Source organism: Apium graveolens, chromosome 2, assembly GCF_009905375.1.
Source record: "Apium graveolens cultivar Ventura chromosome 2, ASM990537v1, whole genome shotgun sequence".
NCBI lineage: Eukaryota > Viridiplantae > Streptophyta > Magnoliopsida > Apiales > Apiaceae > Apium > Apium graveolens.
Window position 1 is genome coordinate 296,351,100 of NC_133648.1, and position 23,155 is coordinate 296,374,254.

General features: G+C 37.8%; 1 non-coding gene across 1 annotated transcript; it reads left to right on the forward strand.

The window, feature by feature from the left end:
* The first annotated feature begins 21,100 nt into the window (after positions 1-21,100).
* On the forward strand, positions 21,101-21,207 carry LOC141709185 (small nucleolar RNA R71). The gene has a single exon (XR_012569775.1). It is a non-coding gene; the product is annotated as a small nucleolar RNA R71 (small nucleolar RNA).
* The last annotated feature ends 1,948 nt before the right edge of the window (positions 21,208-23,155 follow it).

Below are 23,155 nucleotides of genomic sequence, written 5' to 3' on the forward strand. Positions count from 1 at the left end.
AACTTTTACAACTTAGATTCATAATTCATCATACTCGTCTGCCTTTGTTCTGGCTCTAAAGCTTTTACACTATCTCCATAACCTTGGGAAGTACTTTCCTGAAAATAATTGACTGAACTTAAATCAGTTTATTATAATCTTTTGCTTCGTGCCTTCCTTGGCCTTTCACCAGCGGGTGGTCTCCCTCTTAGGAGGGTAAGTGACAAAAACAGTCTTTTGTGGTTCGTCAATCATTTAAAATCTCAAATGATTCCTATATTTCCCTTAGCCAGGCTCTGGCCTCAACTGGGTCAACCTGTTCCTTGGAACTCTGAGAGCTTAGAGACTTAAAGGTCCTGAAAGAATTTCCTACCGCATTGTTTCCTCAAGGTGGTGGTTGGGGATAATAGTCTAAGTTCTGTCTAGACAGGTCCATAAATTGCCGTATAGGAGTACCGTCTCGGGTCTCCTTTCCTTACTCGACTTTCTGTTTCCTTAGTATGAAATGTTTCAACCTTCTCCCATAATCGGGGTTATCTTATACATTAAAAACCTTGTTTTCCACTATATTATGTTATGGGTTCTTTCGATCTTGATGGCGACCTCCCTGACTATCACGTTCAGGGTTTGCTCTAAATCTTATTCCTCAAACTAGCTTTCATCTAAGATCTCATCTTTAAGCTCTTGAACATTTGGAACTCAAATTCTGTAGGAATACCTCATTATTCCCTTATCATTTTTCTCGATATTAATCTTTTATCTAATTGTTGGCTCTCTGCCTTCATTCATCACTTTTTCTGGCACAATATGTTCTTTTCCAAAAATTCGGTCTGTATTGCAATCTCAAACAGCTTTTCGGTACCGGCTCCAGTTACCTTCACTTCTATTTCCATTTTCTCAAAATCTCTTATAAACTCTCCCAAAGACATTATTATCTTGAGTCTCTCCTTTTTACTAAGGGCATCAGCCACCACATTGGCTTTCCCTGAATGATAAAGAATCTCCCAATCATAATTCTTGATTAGCTCTAACCACCTCATTTGGCGCATGTTGAGCTCTTTCTGCGTGAAAATGTACTAGAGCTCCTATGGTTTGTGTAAATCTTGCACTTCTCTCCGTACAAGTAGTGCCTCTAATCTTTAGGGCAAAACTATTACCACGAGCCCAAGCTCATGGGTAGGGATATCGAATTTTATATTCCCTTAATTATCTTGACGCGTACGCGATTACCTTGCTGTGCTGTATGAGAAGCACCCTAATTCCTTATGCGAAGCGTCACTACACTTCACAAAATCTCATTTTCCATCCGGCAACGCCAACATAGGGAACGTCACCAACCTTTGCTTCGGTTCTTAAAAGTTGTTCTCGCATTTCTCAGTCCATTCAAACTTCTCAGTCTTACGAGTAAGTCGCGTTAAAGGGGCTACTATCTTTACAAACTTGAACGAACTTCTGGTAGTGACCGGCCAATCCTACCTCTGGGAGTTGCCCTAACCATGGTCATCAATTCCTCAGTGGTCCTTTATTCATTCTTGTCAGGATCCTTCACGGGATCCTCCTCAGCAACAATACCTTCTAGGACAACATCCTCAACCGTTACATCCTCAATATCAACATCATCCGGTCCTGCGTTAGGACGCTCTATCGGATCCACAATCCGATCTCCAATTAGTAATAAAACATCATCGCGCTGTTACTCCTCAACCTCAGGGTTCGGAGTCCCGCTACCATATACGATAACGAACTACGCTTCTATCACGATATTTATAAGGGTTCCCATAAGGGTTTTAACTGTCAGTACTACATTAGGTAGTCCGACTATGAACTTGGCAAGAGTTCTTATTATCTTAGTGAACTTATTATCTTAACGTCACATCATCTCTGAGGTTTATAACGCGGAGCTCTGATACCACTTCTGTAACACCCCCAAATCCGGGGTCGGGGATCCGGGTTGTCACGAGTTCCATTTCCCTTAACAACACCCAATCTTAATAAATAATCAACTACTCTGTACTGTGACCCCACCATTAAACACACACACCACAAGTTATAGCCTCAGAGATGAACATCCAAAAAATAATCACAAGTCGTTTTATTCCATAATTATATGTCAATACACCTTAAAAAGGTTTCTGAATAAATTTACATTTCTTTGCCATTATTACAATTCATAATTATACATAAGTCTGGTACATCATAAGTTGAAAGCCTAGCCTATTGGTAGTTCCTACCTCAGCTACAGCGACATCAACGCCTATAGGAACTGCGGAACGTTTCCTAATCACTTGCGAATCGGGAGCTTGGTCCTGTTCATCTTTTCTATCTGTCGTTGTGTGATGAAAGAAGAAAGCAAGGGTGAGCAGCAAGCCCACCAAAATAATATGTATAATGATTAACAATATATGAGCCTTCTCATAGTACTCATGAAAGTCTTGGTCAAAAAAAATGAACCAAGTCTGATATCTTAATGCGATGAAGTCACAAAATATTCAGTATATATACATATATACTTTTTAAAAACTTGGAAGTCCTCTTCCATGCATAATATACACAGAGTTCCAGTTTATAACTGTATAAAAATATTGTTGCAAGGTGATCTCATATATCTACCCTTGTCTCAACGTTTTTCTGAAAATCTTTGATATGCATAAGATAATCATTAACTAGATATAAGTTGAAAATATGAAGTTACAAGATACCCCAATATACTTATATCTTTTCCAAATATTACTTGAACTACCACCGTTGAAGTTATAATCAGTTCAAAAGTTCATCACATAGATGAGACTACAAGACAAGATTTGAATAGATTCAATCTTTGAATATCATTATAAATAATGAAGTTACGAGATACTTCATTAAATCCCGATATATATACACCTATATATACATTTCATACACTCCTTGAAAACCTCTGTTATGAAAATTATAAACAGAGTTGCAATATCCAATGAATTTGGAAAGGAGAAAACCTTGGCATAAACCTGATATCTTGCTGATCAGGCAAAGATACCAATAAGTAACCTTTTCTACTAGTAGATGGACGAATTCCCCACTGGTCATCACCCTGGTCGCAATAGAACCTTATGCTGGACTGCCACTCAGCCACTTACGCATTTGATGGACTCCCACTGAGCCACTTACACTATCATGGACGCCTACTGAGCCCATGTTGCTTATGCCGACTCGATAGATGGACTTACTTCCCGAATGTTGGGTAAGTAATCAATTCATTTACCAAAACAGCAACCTCGTTGCAAATATAAAATACACCACAGAGCCGGATCCCTCAGGTTTTGAGCGAGTATTTAAATCCCCTTTAAAAGGAAGATCTTAAATATAAAAATGAGTTTTGGGATCCGCTCTAACTTTTAAAAATCATTTTGAAGACTCGAAAACACTTTAAAGAGTGTTTGGAGTAATGCTGATTTAATGAAGTAAATCAGTCCCAATATATTTAGAAAATGTCTGAATATTATTATTTAAATAATAATCCCATAAAGAATAATCTTTATAAAAATAATTGAAGTAGAAGTTGTAAGACTTATACTTGAAATGAGTATTAAATAACCAAAGATATACTTATACGAAAGTACTATCTTTATTTGAATAATCGAAAATAAGTTTGATTATCGAAACATTATTCTTTAATAAAATAAAGAATATTATTAAATAACAAGCGGAGTCATAATACCTCGAATGAATATTATAAATAATATTCATTAAATAAAATAACGGAGTCATACATCCTCAAATGAATATTCAATTAATAATCATTAATAATATAACTGAGTCATAAGCCCTCGAATGAATATTCGAAATAATATTCATTAATAAAATAAAGGAGTCATAAGTCCTCGGATGAATATTCGAAATAATATTCAATAATAAAATAAAGGAGTCATAAGTCCTCGGATGAATATTCGAAATAATATTCAATAATAAAATAAAGGAGTCATAAGTCCTCGGATGAATATTCGAAATAATATTCAATAATAAAATAAAGGAGTCATAAGTCCTCGGATGAATATTCGAAATAATATTCAATAATAAAAGAAAGGAGTCATAAGTCCTCGGATGAATATTCGAAATAATATTCAATAATAAAATAAAGTTAAAGTTATCGAATAAACCTTATTCGATTAATAGTTTTGAAAACTATAACCATATATATATAAAAATATATATATTATACTCGGGAACATCGACTCCCGGTTTAGAAATATGTTCACCTTTTGATCCCCTATACTAAGGGTAAACTCAATACCGCTTATCTCTAGCATAGGTATTATCAACTGAACCAACATATATATATGGCAAGAATACGAAACAGGCATGCATATATATACCATATCAGTATGCTTCAATATATCGCAAAATTTGCTAATTAACCAACATGCATCTATCACAAGATAATGCATATACATATATACATCACAACAACAGTATAACGGGTAGAAAACTTGCCTGAGCGACTGGGGGTTACGAATGGCTCGGGACGAGTCTGGTAACCTATAAGCAACAAGTAAGTTGGAATTAAACCAAAGTCACTTGTAAATCTATACTCTAACCAACTCAGACTCTAACGCTCATTTTACGCTTACTGATTCTCTTAAGTCACTCGAGTACCCTCGGCTCCACCATTTTTAATAATTTAACCATTACGAGTTTTAAGGCGATTCCTTCGCGAGTGTCTTACCAACTTCCTTTTTCACCTTACATAAATGTTTCATACTTCAATTAGTCCTTTAAGGTCTTTAACCTATGTTTCAAAGTAAGGCGAGGGGTAAGGGTTCGTTCGCGAAACGTCGTTACTTAAATCGGCCGTTTCTCCTAAACCGTTCATCGGAATCAAACGAACCACATATCAAAACGAAGCTCGTAACATGAACTATCTAAACATGGCAATGGTCAAAACCTAGCAGTGAGTTGAAGGGTTCTGATGTTAAGAACAAAAAAAATAGTCTACGGTAAATCGGGCATTACGACGACTATGTTTACGAGATTTCCCAAATTTATACCATTCCAAATCCACCACAATTCAACCCCAATTCACAACCCAATCAAAACTCCATCCAAACTACATCATAACAGCCCCAACACTCAACATTAACAATTTATAGTTATTCCCCACATGAACTAAAAGCTTTACTTAGGTTCTTTAACTAATTATCAAGATTTACAACTCCAAAAATACCACCAAAACCAACTAATCTCTACATACACAACCATCAAGCCTCTCATGAACTAGAATACTCATATTATGCTCTTAACATTCAATAACAAAGCTTGGTTAAGAGATTATACCTTCCTTGAAGCTTCTTAACACAACACAAGAGCTTTGAATGCCTAAAGAACCTTGATCCTTGCTTGTATAACCTTAAACTTTCATAAAAATTCAAGAAAACTAAAGTTATTTCTTGAAGGTTACTATTCACCATCTTCTTCCTTGATTTATTGGAAGAGATTGTGAAGGAATTAGGAGCTTAAACTTATAGGATATCCATATCTATGTACAAGGAACCTTAGATAATTATCTTGTGATTTAACAATGCTTGGAACTTGATTTTTGGAAATTTCTTCTTTGAAAAAGAAGAAAAGCCGAGAGCAAGCTTGGAAGAAAGAGAGATTTTTGTGTTTTTGCTTTGATTTGATTCTTTGGTTGGTTGTTTTTGATTTGTTTTTGGGTAATTACCTTTCTAACCTTGACTTTGTGTGGTTATAAACCAACCACATCTCCTTCCTCCCTATGTCATGCTTATGTCATCATGTGATGTCATCCTCCCATCTTTGTCCTCTTCTCATTGGTTGGATGACATCATCCCCTCTAATCTCTTTGATTAACTTCCTAATTGTTTGCCTAATGACCGCTGATCTATTATACGGTTCGCTTAACTTTCGTTTTCGTTTATCGTTTGAGGGATCATACCCGGGATCTTATTACTTGGGTTTCCTTAACCTTTCTCAATACATTATAATCCTTTTATGATCCTCTCTTATAATCCTTTAATTTAAATCCTTTTTCACCTGTTACCTTATACTTAATTCTTTCTGTATCTAGTGGATTTCCGGGAAAAATCAAAGTGTTCGGAATTGGATTCTGACGATCTTTACATACACTTATATACCATATAGAGTACTAATAAAATCTCAGAATATCCATAACAGAACCCCTACATAGTGTGGCATGAAAAGTTTTCTCATTCAGCTAAAACACTATTCATAAGGGTTACAAAAAGTTCAAAATTTTGGGGTTATTACACACGAAGTTGTTCTACTCATAAACAAATCCATATTGAGATATGATTTTGACTACATGTGCCATTGTTGTGATTGAAAGTAGTTATAGATGGGTTTTTGTTTTAGAGACGAAGAGAGTAAAATTGCATTGAGAAAGATAAAAGTAAAATGAAAAATGAAAGGGGGCTTTTATACTTTCTCAGAAATAAACAAGTAAAAATTGAAAAGTACAATAAAGTACCCAATGAAAATTGTTCAAAATAGCCGTTTAAAAATGAAATAAACTGTAGAAATTCTAGAGATTATCCATCGACATATACTTACATACTGTAAGTAAATTCGGCGGATAAGGTATAGAATTAACGACTATGATTAAAGCAATTCAACAGATATAGATTAAACAAATATTCGTCGAGATATAAGGTACCCAGAAAAATAATTAATTTTTAACATATAATAAAATTCAATGGATATTCACTTTCAACAGATAATGAACATCCGTTGAGATGTAAATTTTGACTTAGCCAAAATTTCATCCTCTTAGGAAAAATCAAATTTGATTCTAGCTGCATTACAAATTTCTTAGACACCAAAATAACTTAAGAATAATTAAGAATACCTAACTCACTTACCAACCTAGTGAAAGTTGACTCATCAAGTGGCTTGGTAAAGATGTCTGCAAGTTGCTGCTTACTTGGAACAAAATGAAGTTACACAGTAACATTCATGACATGTTCTCAAATGAAATGGTACTTGATGCCAATGTGCTTTGTCCTTGAATGCTGCACATGATTTTCAGTAATAGCAATGGCACTAGTGTTGTCACAAAAAATTGGAATCTTGTCCGCATGTAGACCATAGTCCAATTGTTGATTCTTCATCCATAAAAATCTGTGCACAACAACTACCAGCAGCAATGTATTCATCCTCAGCTGTAAAAGTAGAAACTGAATTATGTTTCTTACTAAACGAGGACACTAGCTTGTTTCCTAAAAATTGACAAGTTTATGTTGTACTTTTTCTATTAATTCTACAACCTGCATAATCTGAATCTCAATAACCAATTCAATCAAAACCAAAATCTCTAGGATACCAAATGCCAAGTTTTGGTGTTCCTTTGAGATATCTGAAAATTCTCTTAATAGCTGCTAAATGAGATTCTCTAGGATCAGCTTGAAATCTAAGACAAAGATAAGTAGCAGACATTATATCTGGCCTACTGGCTGTTAAATATAAAAGTGAGCCAACCATGCCTCTATAGCTTGAAATATCAACAGTCTTTTCTGTTGTGTTCAATTTAAATTTAGTAGCAGCGGCCATGGGAGTTTTTGCAGATGTGTGTTAGGGCTAGAACACGCGCTAATAGTCACGCAAGTATACGCGATCGCAAGTAATATAAAATAAATTCTAGTTCACTCCCACAGGGATAGGTTTAGGTTGATTTCAATCAGTATATTTATGCAACACTAGTATGGCTATTATCCAATGCTAAGATGAATAACAAACTGTGATTGTTAACTAAGTTTAACTAAAAGATTATACTAAAGAACATAAACTAGGAGATTAAAGAGATTTGAGTAATATATGACACAAACATGGGATTCTAACTTCATTAAATACTTTATTCAATAGCCTTTTCGTTTTACCCTTAGCATGTAATGGTGATGACACTAATCAGATAACACAAAACTGATAAACGCCAACTTTCATTGAGAATTATACTAGAGAACATTAACTAAGAGATTAAAGAGAGTTGAATAATATATGACACGAACATGGGATTCTAACTTCATTAAATACTTCATTCAATAGCCTTTTCGTTCTTAACCTTAGCATGTAATGGTGATGACACAAATCAGATAACACGAAACTGCTAAATGCCAACTTTCGTTGCACGAATAACATACTACCAGACATCCACAAAAGTGATAGAAACTGAATAGACACCAATTATATTGAGACCCTATATGTCTATATAATTTGACAACATAGCGGTTTAATACACAAGTTATCTATCATGATTACATAGGGCAAGTAAGATGGTTAAAATTACCTACGAATCATGCATATCACATACATGAACCTATGCTAGCATGGCAAGTTCTAAACCCTTAAATTCACTTTCGCTTCATTAAAGATTAACACACTATCTTATAAGTTTGCGACGCTCACAAGATGATTAAGCACAACCAATACTAGGTTATCATACAATCACCACATACTAAGACATCGAAACGAATTAACTAAAGAAATCCATAAATAAATCCGTTAGAACCCCACAATAACGATTAGCCCATAATCGGACTCATCATCAACGTGGGTTCTGATGAAAGCATGGTATAATAAATGTTATCTTTATACTTAATTAAAACCAAGTACGAAACAAGAGTATAAGTTCACGAATAAGAAAACTAGCATCCAAAGTTACAACTTAAAACAAAGAATCACAAGTATGAACTAGATCTTCTTCGCCTTGGTTGAATTGTGCTCTACGGTCTTCTTGCACCTTCTTCTTAAGCTCTGGTACGTCTCGGTATGAAAAACGAGCATAAGTTAGGTATATATAGCAGCCCATGCAGAGTAGAAGTTCAACGGATCAAAATTCTAGAAGAAACAGGATTTTACTTTCTCGACTTAGCGCGGGCGCGCGCTTGACCAGCGCGGGCGCGCTGACATTCTGCTATCCTGGCGCGGGCGCGCGCTATCACAGCGCGGGCGCGCCATCTCTCTGGAGAAAATTCCGACTTCTTTCTTTTCTTGCTGATTTGAGCTGGTCTTTTCACGAGCTTTTATTCTAGACACCATCCTAACACCAAATTAGCATCCAAACCATGCCAATGTACCTGTAATCCTGATAAATGCCTGAAATGCAAAAACACTACAAAAACACGTTAAAAACACTAACAACTTGAGTACAAAACACCAATCCAAAGCTTTACGGAGCGTTATAAAGTGTCATAAATACCACTCAACATACCCCTAAACTTGAATCGATGCTTGTCCTCAAGCATAAACAGACTCAAAGAACAAGAAATAAAAATACATGAATGCAACTACATGAATGCAACGATCCCCATAGAATAACTAAACCAATCAACAAGCAACATCTTAACAAATGTAGTTATTCGCACAAAGATTAATAAAACCCCACAAATCAACTTACAAGCCAGAAACGTGCGTGTGTGCAAATGCTTACAGATATACTATCACAACTAGATCAATAATCATGACTCACTACTCATCAAAGCAATCACAAGGTTATAGATAGAATAAAAGCTATACTCAAAATAACTTATAAAACTTATATTCTTATATCGGAGTTTTACATGGATTCACGCTTTTATTCTCAACACAAAAAACACAAATATGCTTATTTGATCGTGCAATGAGTGAGGTCCACAAAAGACTTATAAAATAATACCCATGTAGCGAGCGTTAGGTTAGTGGATCCTAGACTATAAAAAGCCTTAGGTCACTAGGCATAAAGTCCCCTAAGAACTTAATAACTCAAGTATTAAAGAGCCCACTCGTGATCAATTACGCATAAACACATATTTTTTTTCTTTTTCTTTTTTTCATAAATTTTTGAACGAGTGCGTTTCGCTCCATCTCGTTCAACCCCAGACTACTCATATAAAATGAGCCGGCTACTAGCCATTTGACACCTAGCCACAACAACTAGCAATGAAATCCAATTTTCTCCAATTTTTAAATATCCATGTTATTTTATCATTAAGAGAATATCCTAAATTCTAAATATAAACAAACGATTAAACCTCGACAAATAAATAAACCATGACCATGATCTAACCCTCAAGCAACCTATAAGACTTAGTGAAATACAATTGTCTCTAGCATGTAAATCAACTCTACAAGACTTAACATCACTAAACGTGACATCACTACACTAGCATCAATATCACAAATCAATCGGAAAAATCATCTAAGGGATCATGTTATTATGCAAATGCATGAAACTATATGAACAAAAAAACTACAAAAATAAAAAAAACTACTACATGGCAAATAAGCAATTATATGAACTAAACTATCATGAATATGAAACTATATGCAACTCACACAAAACATATAAATCTTGAACTACTACCCCTAAACTTAAAATATTTACTGTCCTCAGTGAAGGTAATAGCAAGGAATCAAGCATACCTAATCAGAACCAGGATCATCACCCTCAAGGGGTAGAGTGTCAGGAGTGTCTGATGGTGGATACACTGAGTCCTCACCGAATACTAGCCACTGGATATCAACTCATGTGGCTCTGAAAGCAGTCCCCAATGCCTGCGTGAGGTCATGTGCAAATCTGCTATGAATGTCATGCATCACATCCATCCTCCTAGCTAAATGCCTATACTGCATCGTACTCAAACCAACACTGCCCTGTGCTTCCTTCTGCTGCTGCGATCCCGAAGGACCAGCCTCCTCTCCCAACTGAGCTGTCCAAGCTGCTCGATGAGCCTGCGAAGTCCCACCAGCATAAGTCTGATCCGCTGGCCTTCCACCTGGCAGATGGTCATAAGAATAACCAAGCCCCTTAGGATCGGGCTTCCCACCATACCACTCTGTCATATTCAACAATGTCGAACTATCAATCAGAGCACTAGGGAGCTGCAGCTGCTCATGTGCGGGCCAACGAACGCCAACCGCCACACATAACTTCGTCATAATGGACGCATAAGGTATTGAACCCGTAGTACCCCCTCGCAAAAACCTCAGAATACCCTGATGGATCACCATCCCAAGATCCACATAGTCTCCCTGCAGAATACCCCACAAAAAATGTGTACGCTCCACAGTTTTCTCATGCACGTGAGAAAATGGCATGATATTAGCATAAATAAAATAATTCCATGCACGTGCAAACCTGTTCATGCACGAAGCAGGGAAAGTGGTATACTCATCCGTGCCCTTCTTAAACTTCCAATGAGTCTCAGGCACACACAGGGTAGTAATAATCAAATCCAAGTTAAACTCCTCCGGAGTTTTCTTGTTCCAGTTCTCCTGCTCCTCCTTCCTCTCAGGCTGCTCAATCACTCCACGAATCGCCTCAGCACTGTAGTTCACCATCATCCCCTTACCACGGTGAAACCATTCTTCTTCGCCTTAGCATTAGCATAAAACTCACGCACCACACTCATGGGCACAGCAGCGAGTGTCTCGCAGAAAACAACTCGGCCCATCTCCAAGATCATCTCCAACAACTTACCATCTTTTCCCGATGGAAGAAAACCATGCTCCTTGGCTATAGGCTTCGAAAGTAGCCTCACATACTCTGCCTCAGCCTCGGGAGTTGAAAACCTAGGCCTCATACCACCTGTACTCGAAGAATCGGCGGTGCTGCTGCTTACTTGAGTTCACTATCTTTTTGGTGCCATTGAGATTGAAAGAGTTTGAGAAGATAGAAGTTTGTAAGAGAAATTGTGTGTTTAAGAGTTTTGAAAAGTGATGGAGAAGTTTGTGTATAAGTGTATGTATATATAGGAGATTGGGAGAGAATCAATTATGGAAAAGGAGTGGGAATTGATTATTGGAATAATGGGAATAATGGGTTTGATTTAGAGAGGGAAATTTGGGATGTGGAAGAGTAAAAATCGGGTGGGAATTGATTTTGTTTGAAATACCCCGATTTTTCTATTCTTTCTGCCTTATATTTTTTTTCTGAAACAGGGACCCAGCGCGGCTGCGCGCCACCTCAGCGCGGGTGCGCCCAGTTTCTGTCAATTCAGCACAGCCGCGCGCCAGGTCAGCGCGGGCGTGCCTAGTTACTGCAAAAACAGCGCGGCTGCACCGCACCTCAGCGCGGGCGTGCCGTGCTACTATAGTTGGCCCTGGATATTTTTGTTTTTCTGATATTTTTGTATTTTTCTCTTTTCTTTCTGCTTCCTCTACCTACTAATGTACAACAAACTTGGGTTGCCTCCCAAGAAGTGCTTGGTTTACGTCGTTAGCTCGACGTAGAATATCGAGATCAAATAGACAATAAAACGGCACTAACCACTTCACGGTTTGCCGTATCCCTATAGTAGTGCTTCAATCTCTGATCATTTACCTTGAATGCTTGGCCTGGATCATTCTCAAAAATCTCCATAGCTCCATGCGGAAACACAGTTTTGATTATGAAAGGCCCGGACCATCTCGACTTCAATTTTCCAGGAAAAAGACGGAGATGAGAGTTAAATAAGAGAACTTGTTGTCCCGACACAAATGACTTGAGCACTAGACCCCTATCATGCACCTCTTGACTTTCTCCTTGTACGTTTTGTTGTTTTCATATGCTTGAAGCCGAAATTCGTCGAGTTCATTCAATTGAAGCATTCTCTTCTTACCAGCTGCATCCAAATCAAGGTTCAACTTCTTCAAAGCCCAATATGCTTTATGCTCGAGCTCCACAGGCAAATGACACCCCTTACCATAAACCAAATGTAATGGCGATATTCCCAGTGGAGTCTTGCATGCTGTTCTATATGCCCAAACAGCTTCATCAAGCTTCAACGACCAATCCTTCCTTGATGGACACACAACTTTCTCTAAAATACGCTTGATCCCCCTGTTAGACACCTCAGCTTGACCATTAGTCTGAGGATGGTAGGCTGTTGCAATGCGATGATTCACATTATATCTTTGCATCATGGCAGTGAACTTGTGATTACAAAAATGCGATCCCTCGTCACTGATTATGACTCTTGGAGTCCCAAATCGTGTTAATATCTACTTATAAAGAAAATTAAGCACTACCTTCGCATCATTTGTCGGCAAAGCCTTGACTTCAACCTATTTTGACACATAATCGACTACCAACATGATATACTGTGATAGAGAATAAATAAATCCTGATTACGTAATTAATATTGCATTAATTACACATGTTTTTTTGCCACAAAGCTTAATAAGAAGATGTATGACATTCAGACAAAAAAGGTTAACACATTGATCATGCTTGATGGACCAGATCAGGCCTGATGGAACAAAGAAGGCCCACAAACCTGAATATTAATTAATTTTGTAATTAATTAAATAAGGGAGAAAATAGCTGTCAGTATGAGTCCTAATAGGGACGTGAATCCTTGTAGATCAGCCCTCAAGGGATCAAATCGAATAAGGAATCATCTTACTACATCCTAGGACTCCAAAGTCCATTCTGACTCTGAGACTTGCCCATCAAGTCTCCTAACCCAAGTCCGATTCAAGGACTCCCAAACATTTATATAAGGGGCCTCACCCTTGACTTGATCCTTGGCAATCGGCAAGGTATGTGGCATCTTGTTAAGGCAGATCGAGTCACGAAACACAAGAGCAGTCAAATCGAGCCTCGAAGCTCACGTTCCCTAGTAATAAATACAACAATTAGTATACCTTAGTTTTTGATCCATAATATTTGGCGCCGTCTGTGGGAAGGCACAACAACAACCATGGAGAGAACACGGAGAACAAGCAACGTCCTTGAAGGAGGATCACCCGCGGGGACAACCCAAATGATTTCGTCAACCATGGAGGTGCCTCCGCATTCAATCTATGCCATTACCCAAGGAGAAGACCAGGTAGGGGCAACTAAACCTCAACCTCAAAGGACGGTTCCCCCAACTGTGATAGGGGCACTGTGGCCCTCAGCTGGAACCTCCACCATGGGCTCCTTGTGCTTCCGTAGGAAGCTAGACTCCGTAGCCTTTCCTCTAGTATCTAGACCCGCAAGGCGAGCCTTCTTCATCCTGGCAGTCTCTTCAACAAGAGGCACATTATCCCCGTTGATTTCCTTAACAGCTACAAAACAAGAGAAAAAAAAGTGGTGTCAATAATGCATGAAAGAAAGTAAAAATGAGAAGGGAAGAAAAATACCCTGCTGAGAAACAGAGGATAGCCCCACATGGATGAAGAAAAACTCCTCTAAAAGAGTCCAGCTGATAGTGGCACCATCATCCCGAGTAAGCTCATCATAAATGATAGTTTCCTCAGGGGTTAGGTGAATGGATTTGAGGCTACCATCACTAACCTTCCCGAAAGAAGATCTGAAGAGGGTGCCCCAGTCACCATTCTCCCACCTTAACCCGACAAAACTATTCCTCCAATTTTGGTTATTGTCGGGAATGGAGGCGCTGTTAAAAATGTGCTTACACTTAGGCCTTTATTTAACGTAGACCCAACCACGATTACCCGAAGAACTGTTGTAACATTGAAAAACCTTCCTAAAAACAGCTACAGATAAGGGAAAACCTCCCCTAAGACAACAAACCAAGAAACATAAAATGTTCCTCCAGGCATTTGGAGGAAGCTTACAGGGGTTAATTTGCAAATCAGCTAGGAGATGAGGAATGAAGGGATGAAAAGGAAACCTAAGCCCATCATCAAGGGCATCTGTGTACATGAAAAGAGTATCGGGTTTCCAGTGGCAAGTACGGTCACCACCAGAAACTGGAACTAGCTTAAGGGGAGGACGAACATTATAATGTGTATTTAACTTATCATAATCTATATTGTGCCATGTGTTGCAATGATTAAAAGAGTCGAGATGTGCAGTGGAAGGATATTCATCCCCCTAGTATTAATCATATCTAACAAAGACATGTAAGAAGAGAAGATTTCGACATCCTTACCTCTTTTTGAAGCCGAGGCTATCTTGGCCGCTCTCTCGGAATTCTTATCATCCATTGATGGAGGTTGAAGGAAACCTTGAAACCATGGAAGGAAGGAGGCCGGAAAAGGCTTGGAGATGGCCGGAAAACTCTTAGAGAAGGAAGAGTGTTGAGAATGTTGAGAGAAGAGGAAGGAGTTTGAGAAATGAGTGAAATGAGAAGTGTGAGGATTTCACTCTCCCATCCCACTCTTATATAGGCATTTGGAGGACAAAATGGGCCTAAAAAAGCCCATTTGGGCCCAAGAAAAGAATGTTTTGGAAGGATCCAGAAATGAAATTTAAATTAAATAGATATTTCTGAAAATTTCTGGAAGAATCCAGAGAGAACCCTAGAAGTTCTAGAAAATCAGGAATGTGAGCCAAAGCCCAATTAAAAACAATGGGCCCAAGTTTGAACCCAAAATGTAAGCCCAAATTAAATTGAAAGCCCAGAATTGGGGGCCCAATTGAAAGGCCTGTAGAAAATAAGCCCAATAAAGAAACAAGCCCAGAAAAGGGCCCAGATATTTGAGGTTAAAGGCCCATGAGCCAAAGCCTAGTTAAACAGCCCAAAAGAGAAAGCCCTGGAAAAATAAAAAAATTGTTGTTTTTTTTTCTGACCTAATTCAACCAGGATTAAAGCTGTGTTTTTGGTCAAATGATCTAGGTCGAAATTACCTTCGACCAGGGCTAGAAAACGTTCATCCTGACCAAAAATTCCTGATCGAAAATAAATATAAGGAGAAAATCCTGGTCGAAATTCGACCAGGATTCCTAGTCGAAGTGCTTGAGGTCGAAAAAACCATGACCGGGATCCAAAAGGGCTGAATTTGGTCAGAAAAACAAAATAAATCCTGACCGAAAAGGTTAGGAATCCTCATCGAATGCTTCTAGTCAAAAGAATCTTCGACCAAGGCAAGGAAGAAGCATAAATCGGTCAAAATCATAAAATCCTGACAGAAAGGAATTAAAATCCTGCTCGAATATATATATATATATATATATATATACATATATATTTCTTGATCGAAGAATCGACCAGGAATTGAGGTCGAAAACTTCTTGCTCGAAACCCCGTCGACCAGGGAAAACAGATGGCTAATTCGACCAAGATCCTGGTCGAACAGGATTCCTGGTCGAACCAGGTATAAAAAAAGAGAAAGAAAAAGAAAAGGAAGAAAAAGATGGAAATTCCTTAAAATATTTTCTGAAAAAATAAATATTTTTAGAATATGAGGAATAAATCCAGAAAATCAAGGAAATTCCTTAAATATTTTCTGGAAAATATGAATATTTTCAGAAAATAAGGGAAAAATCCAGAAAATCAAGGAATTCCTTATATATTTTCTGGAAAATATAAATATTTTCAGAAAATGAGGAATAAATCCAGAAAATCAAGGAAATTCCTTAAATATTTTCTGGAAAATATGAATATTTTCAGAAAATAAGGGAAAAATCAAGAAAATCAAGGAAATTCCTTAAATATTTTCTGGAAAATATAAATATTTTCAGAAAATGAGGAATAAATCCATAATATAAAGGAAAAAATACCAGAATTAAGGGAAAATTTCTGAAAATCAAGGAAAAATCCCAGAATTAAGGAAAAATTCCAGAAAATTAAGGAAAAATCCCAGAATTCAGGGAAAAATCCTGGAAATTAAGATAATTCCTAAATAATAGGGATTAAAGCAAATTATTGTAAATGTGTAGGTCACTCCACGCTTTACGCAAAACGATACCCTGTAAGGGAACAAGTGAACTTAACTTCTGCGAAACCAAAGTTGGTGGGCAAATGATAGGGAATAAATAAATCCTGATTACGTAATTAATATTGCATTAATTACACATGATTTGGGCCACAAAGCTCAATAAGAAGATGTATGACATTCAGACCAAAAATGTTAACACATTGATCAGGCCTGATGGACCAGATCAGGCCTGATGGAATAAAGAAGGCCCACAAACCTGAATATTAATTAATTTCTTAATTAATTAAATAAGGGAGAAAATAGCTGTCAATATGAGTCCTAATAGGGACGTGAATCCTTGTAGATCAGCCCTCAAGGGATCAAATCGAATAAGGAATCAACTTCCTACTTTCTAGGACTCCAAAGTCCATTCTGACTCTGAGACTTGCCCATCAAGTCTCCTAACCCAAGTCCGATTCAAGGACTCCCAAACATCTATATAAGGGGCCTCACCCCACGAATCAGAACTACATTTTTTGACTTGATCCTTGGCAATCAGCAAGGTACGTAGGTATCTTGTTAAGGCAGATCGAGTCACGAAACACAAGAGCAGTCAAATCAAGCCTCGAAGATCACGTTCCCTAGTAATAAACACAACAATTAGTATACCTTAGGTTTTGATCCCTAACATACTGATTATTGTAAGATGAGATAAACGGCCCCATGAAGTCGATTCCCCAAACATCGAAGACTTCAACCTCGAGAAGCACATTAAGAGGCATTTCATCCCTCTTGGACATATTACCCACACGCTGGCATCGATCACACTTCAAAATAAAGTGATGTGCATCCTTAAACAATATAGGCCAAAAGAATCCCGCTTAAAGGACCCGAGCTACCATCTTCTCTCCACCATAGTGGCCTCCATAAACAGTTGAATGACATTCTCGCAAGATCCCTTTTCACTGTACGGAATACATCTCCTGATGATTTGGTCAGCTCCTTGCCTAAACAAATATGGTTCATCCCACATGTACCACTTCACCTCATGAAGAAACTTCTTTCTTTGAGCGTATGACAAGTCTGGAGGCATGATATTACTCACAAGGTAGTTCACAATGTCTGTGAACCAAGGTTCTTCCTCTTGTACTCTAAACAGTTTCTTATCGGGAAAAGACTCATTTATCAATATTTTATCCTGTGAAGTTGCACTTGGTTTTTCCAAACGAGATAGATGATCAGCTACTTGATTCTCAGTACCTTTTCTGTCCTTGATCTCTAATTCAAACTCCTGAAGAAAAAGAACCCATCTAATCAATATAGGCTTCGAGTCCTTCTTCGGGACGAGATATCGAATTGCAGCGTGATCAGTGAAAACTGTCACCTTCGTCCTAAGTAGATAAGATTGAAATTTCTCAAAACCGTAGAAAATAGCCAGAAGTTCTTTCTCTATAGTAGTATAATTCAGTTGAGCACCATTGAGGGTCTTACTAGCATAGTAGACCACATGAAAAATATTGTTCTTTCTCTGCCCAAGAACTGCTCCAACTGTATAGTCACTTGCATCGTACATCATCTCAAAATGTTCATCCCAATCAGGTGCAGTTATGACAGGTGCCATGATTAAAATCTTCTTCAAGAACTTAAAAGAAACTAGGCACTCATCATCAAACTTGAACGGGACATCCTTTTCCAGAAGATTACACAAAGGTTTAGAAATTTTTAAAAATTCCTTGATAAACCGCCTATAGAAACCCTCATGACCAAGAAAGCTGCGAACTCCCTTAACAGAAATTGGTGGGGAAAGATTTTCAATGACCCCCATTTTGGCTTTGTCTACCTCAAGACCCTTACTGGAGACCTTGTGACCAAGAATAATGCCTTATCGCACTAAAGTAACATTTTTTCCAGTTGAGAACCATATTGGTCTCAACACACCTTTTAAGAACGTCGCCAAGATTCTGCAAGCACTCATCAAATGAATTGCAAAACACAGAGAAATCATCCATAAACACCTCCACATTATGACCAATCATGTCAAAAAAATAGCCATCATGCATCTCTGAAATGTGGCCGGTGCCCCACACAAACCAAAAGAAATTCTTCTAAAGGCGAAAGTACCAAATGGACAAGTGAAAGTAGTCTTTTCCTGATCTTCCGGAGCAATGCAAATCTGATTATAGCCCAAATAGCCATCCAGAAGACAGTAGTACTCATGCTCAGCCAATCTATCAAGCATCTAATCAATAAATGACAGAGGGAAGTGAGACCTTTCTCATGGCCTTGTTCAGCTTCTTGTAATCCATGCAAACTCTCCACCCCGTGACTGTTTGTGTAGGAATGAGCTCATTCTTCTCATTAGAAACAACGATGATACCTCCTTTCTTTGGTACACACTGATCTGGACTCACCCAAGAACTGTCAGAAATGGGATAGATGATTCCTACATCCAGCCATTTGAGAATTTCCTTCTTCATAACTTCTTTCATGATCGGATTTAGCCTTCTTTGTTGCTCAACAGTAGGCTTTCTACCTTCCTCTAGCAGAATTTTACGTATACAATAAGAAGGGTTGATTCCCTTAATATATGCTATCGTCCATCCAATTGCTGATTTGAACTCTTTCAAAATTTTTAAGAGTTTTTCCTCATCACTACCTGAAAGGTCAGATGCAATAATAATAGGCAAAATAAATGCATCACCTAAAAAAGCATACCTTAAGTGTTCAGGTAATGGTTTAAGCTCAACTGTAGAAGCTTCCTCAATAGATGGCTTGAGGCGCTTGGGAGATTTGTTCAGCTCCTCCATTCCAAGAGATTCAAAAGGCATATCCATCTTCCTCTTTCAGGGAGAAGCATTCAGATATTGCAATTGCTCATCACCTTCATCATCTTCACTATCCGAATTCCCCAACAAGGCTTTTTCTAAGGTATCAGACCTTAGCAATTGATCAAGTTCTGAAGTAACCACAGAATCGCAACTCCACCTTTAAGAACTCCTCATTTTCCGTAGGGAATTTCATGGCATTAAACACATTAAAAGTTACATCCTGATCCAACACTCGCATGGTGAGCTCACTCTTCTGTACATCTATCAAGGTTTGGCCAATAACCAAGAACGGTCTTCCCAAGATTATGAGAATCTTCTTATCCTCCTCGAAATCAAGAATTACGAAATCAGCAGGAAAGATGAGTTTATCCACCTTGACCAAAACATCATCAATAATGCCTCGCGGATATGTAATAGAATGATCAGCCAGCTGCAGAGTCATATAAGTAGGTTTTGGATCAGGTAAGTCCAACTTCTTGAATATTGACAAAGACATCAGATTGATGCTAGCTCCCAAGTCACATAAGCATTTGTTAAATGACACTTTTTCAATGGTGCAAGGAATAGTGAAGCTTCCAGGATCTTTAAGCTTCGGGGGAAACTTCTGTTGCAACACAACACTGCATTGCTCCGTAAGAGGAACTGTCTCTAAGTCATCAAGCTTCATTTTCTGAGAAAGTATACCTTTCAAAAACTTCGTATAACTAGGCATTTGTTCAAGAGTTTCAGCAAAAGGTATGTTGATGTGAAATTTCTTGAACACCTCTAGAAACTTCTCAAACTTCTTATCCAGCTTTTTCTTCTGCATGCTTTTAGGAAAGGGAGGTGGATGAGAGATCTGTTTCTCCCCTATATTACCCTCAGGAGGAGTGTGTTCAATAATAGTTTTCCTTGGTTCCACTTCAGCTTCCTTCTGTACTTCTTCCTCAGCTACAACTTATTCATCCGAAACTTGAGAGTGTTCGGTATTTGCAACCTTCCCAGATCTCAATGTAATTGCCTTTACCTGCTCCTTAGCCTCCCTCTTTCCTGGTCCTTTAGTGTCACTAGGAAGTGTACCAGGTTAACGATTTAACAAGGCGTTGGTAATTTGTCCAATTTGATTTTCCAAGGTTTTGATAGAAACCACTTGGCTCTTGTACATGAGCCTCAACTCTTCCAATTCAGATTTTTTATTAGACTGTTGCAGCTGGAGTTGTTGCCTTGGTGCACATCGCGGTTGCTGAAAACCAGGGGGTTTGTACTGCTTTATTGGATACTGCTAATAAGGCTACTGAACCACATTCTGAGTGTTGTTCCAGCTAAAGGTAGGATGATTACGGTTGTTAGGATGATAGATGGCTGGTACAGGTTGCTGCGACCTCTGAAAGTTGCTTACGAACTGAGCTGATTCACTAGAAATGGCACACTGATCAGTCTCATGGGTACCAACACAAAACTCACAGACACAAATGATCTGATTAACTCCATAATTAGGCAGACAATCCACCTTCATCGTCAAATCCTTATGTTGAGCAGCTATAACAATAGCTGCATTCAACTCCAGAATTCCTGCTACCTTTCCCTGAGATAGTCTCTGAATAGGATTCTGGTATTCATTGGAAGCCATCGGTTCAAACAATTTATAAGCTTCATCATAGCTTTTAGCCCACAAGGCTTCTCCTAATGCTGCATCAAGCATGGGTCTAGAAGTAGCACCCAAATCATTATAGAAACAGTTAATGATCATTCAGTCAGGCATCCCATGATGAGGATACTTCCTAAGCATCTCCTTATATCAATCCCAAGCCTCACATAGAGATTCTTCAGATTGATGAGCAAATTGAGTAAATGCATTTCTGATTGCGGCAGTCTTCGCAATAGAAAAAATTTTTGTTAAGAAATTCTGAGCAAGATCCTCCCATTTTGTGATAGACCCTTGTGGTAGAGAATGTAACCAACACTTAGATTTATCCCGCAGAGAGAATGGGAAAAGCCTTAACTTAATAGCATCTTCAGAAACTCCATTGAACTTGAAAGTGTCGCATATCTCGATGAAATCTCTAATGTGCATATTGGGGTCTTCTGTCGGAGAACCCCCAAACTGAACTGAGTTCTGTATCATCTAAGTCATGCTCGACTTGATCTCAAAGGTATTAGCCGAGATGGCTGGTCGAACAATGCTAGACTGAATATCATTGATCTTCGGTTGAGAGTAATCCATCAAAGCCTTTGGATTTGCATCTGGTTCTCCCATTGCAATAAGAACTTCTTCTTCTTTCTCAACTAAGATATCTTCTTCAACTTTCTCCTCGACTATAACTTCTTTCTCAGCTTGATCCAGTGTCCTCTTACGAGACCGAGAACACGTATGCATACATGCTCGCTAGAGTACCTAAAACACAACAAGAAATTAAGTAAGTAACAATGTCCGAGTCACTAAACTTTAACGACCAATGATGACAAACACATAAACTAAAAATTAACACTAATATCCCCGTAGCGGCGCCAAAAACTTGTTAAGGCTGGAACACGTGCTAATATTCACGCAAGTATACGCTATCGCAAGTAATATAGAATAAATTCTAGTTCGTTCCCACATGGATAAGTTTAGGTTAATTTCAATCAATGTATTTATGCAACACTAGTATGGCTATTATCCAATACTAAGACGAATAACAAATTATTGTTAACTAAGTTTAACTAAAAGATTATACTAAAGAACATAAACTAGGAGATTAAAGAGATTTGAGTAATATATGACACAAACATGGGATTCTAACTTCATTAAATACTTCATTCAATAGCCTTTTCATTCTTAACCTTAGCATGTAATGGTGATGACACTAATCAGATAACACGAAACTGATAAACGCCAACTTTCGTTGTACGAATACCATACTACCAGACATCCACAAAAGAGAAGAGCTGAATAGACACTAATTATATTGAGACCCTATATGTCTATAGAATTTGAAAACATAACGGTTTAATGCACAAGTTATCTATCGTGATTACATAGGGTAAGTAAGATGGTTAAAATTACCTACGAATCATGCATATCACATACATAAACCTATGCTAGCATGGCAAGTTCTAAACCCTTAAATTCACTTTCGCTTCATTAAAGATTAACAAACTATCTTATAAGTTTGCGACGCTCACAAGATGAATAAATACAATCAATACTAGGTTATCATACAATCACCACATACTAAGGCATCAAAACGAATTAACTAAAGAAATCTATAAATAAATCTGTTAGAACCCCACGCTAATGATTGGCCCATAATCGGATTCATCATCAACATGGGTTTCGATAAAAGCATGGTGTCATACATAAGTGATGATGTCAAAGATTACTGAAGATAACAATATCATTAGTGTCCCTGATCATGGTATGAAGCAAAGCTAAATGGACATCTGATCTAAGGAGAATAATGAATTGTTACTTTTCATAATCTGTTAAGCTTGGGGTTAGTCTTGTTAACAGGCATGGATGTGTGTTAAGCATTCTTCTCACCAATTGGGGGAGATTGTTGTGCAAGATATACATGTACTCTAACAAGACTAAGACATTTTGTCCACCCTAAGTAAGTTGTATTGTGATCTTAATCTGTATTTTGTACTTGTAATATTTATAGTCTGTAAAAATGTCAAAGGAGCAGACTGGAGCCTTTTTCTATAAACAGTATCAAGCCTAAGAATTCTATCTGGAAGAAGATCAAGAAGATCATGCCTCAGAAGAATTATAAAGAAGCTTGGAGTTGAATAAAGTTGTTTTAGGAAAGATACTCTAAGTCAAGATCTCTACA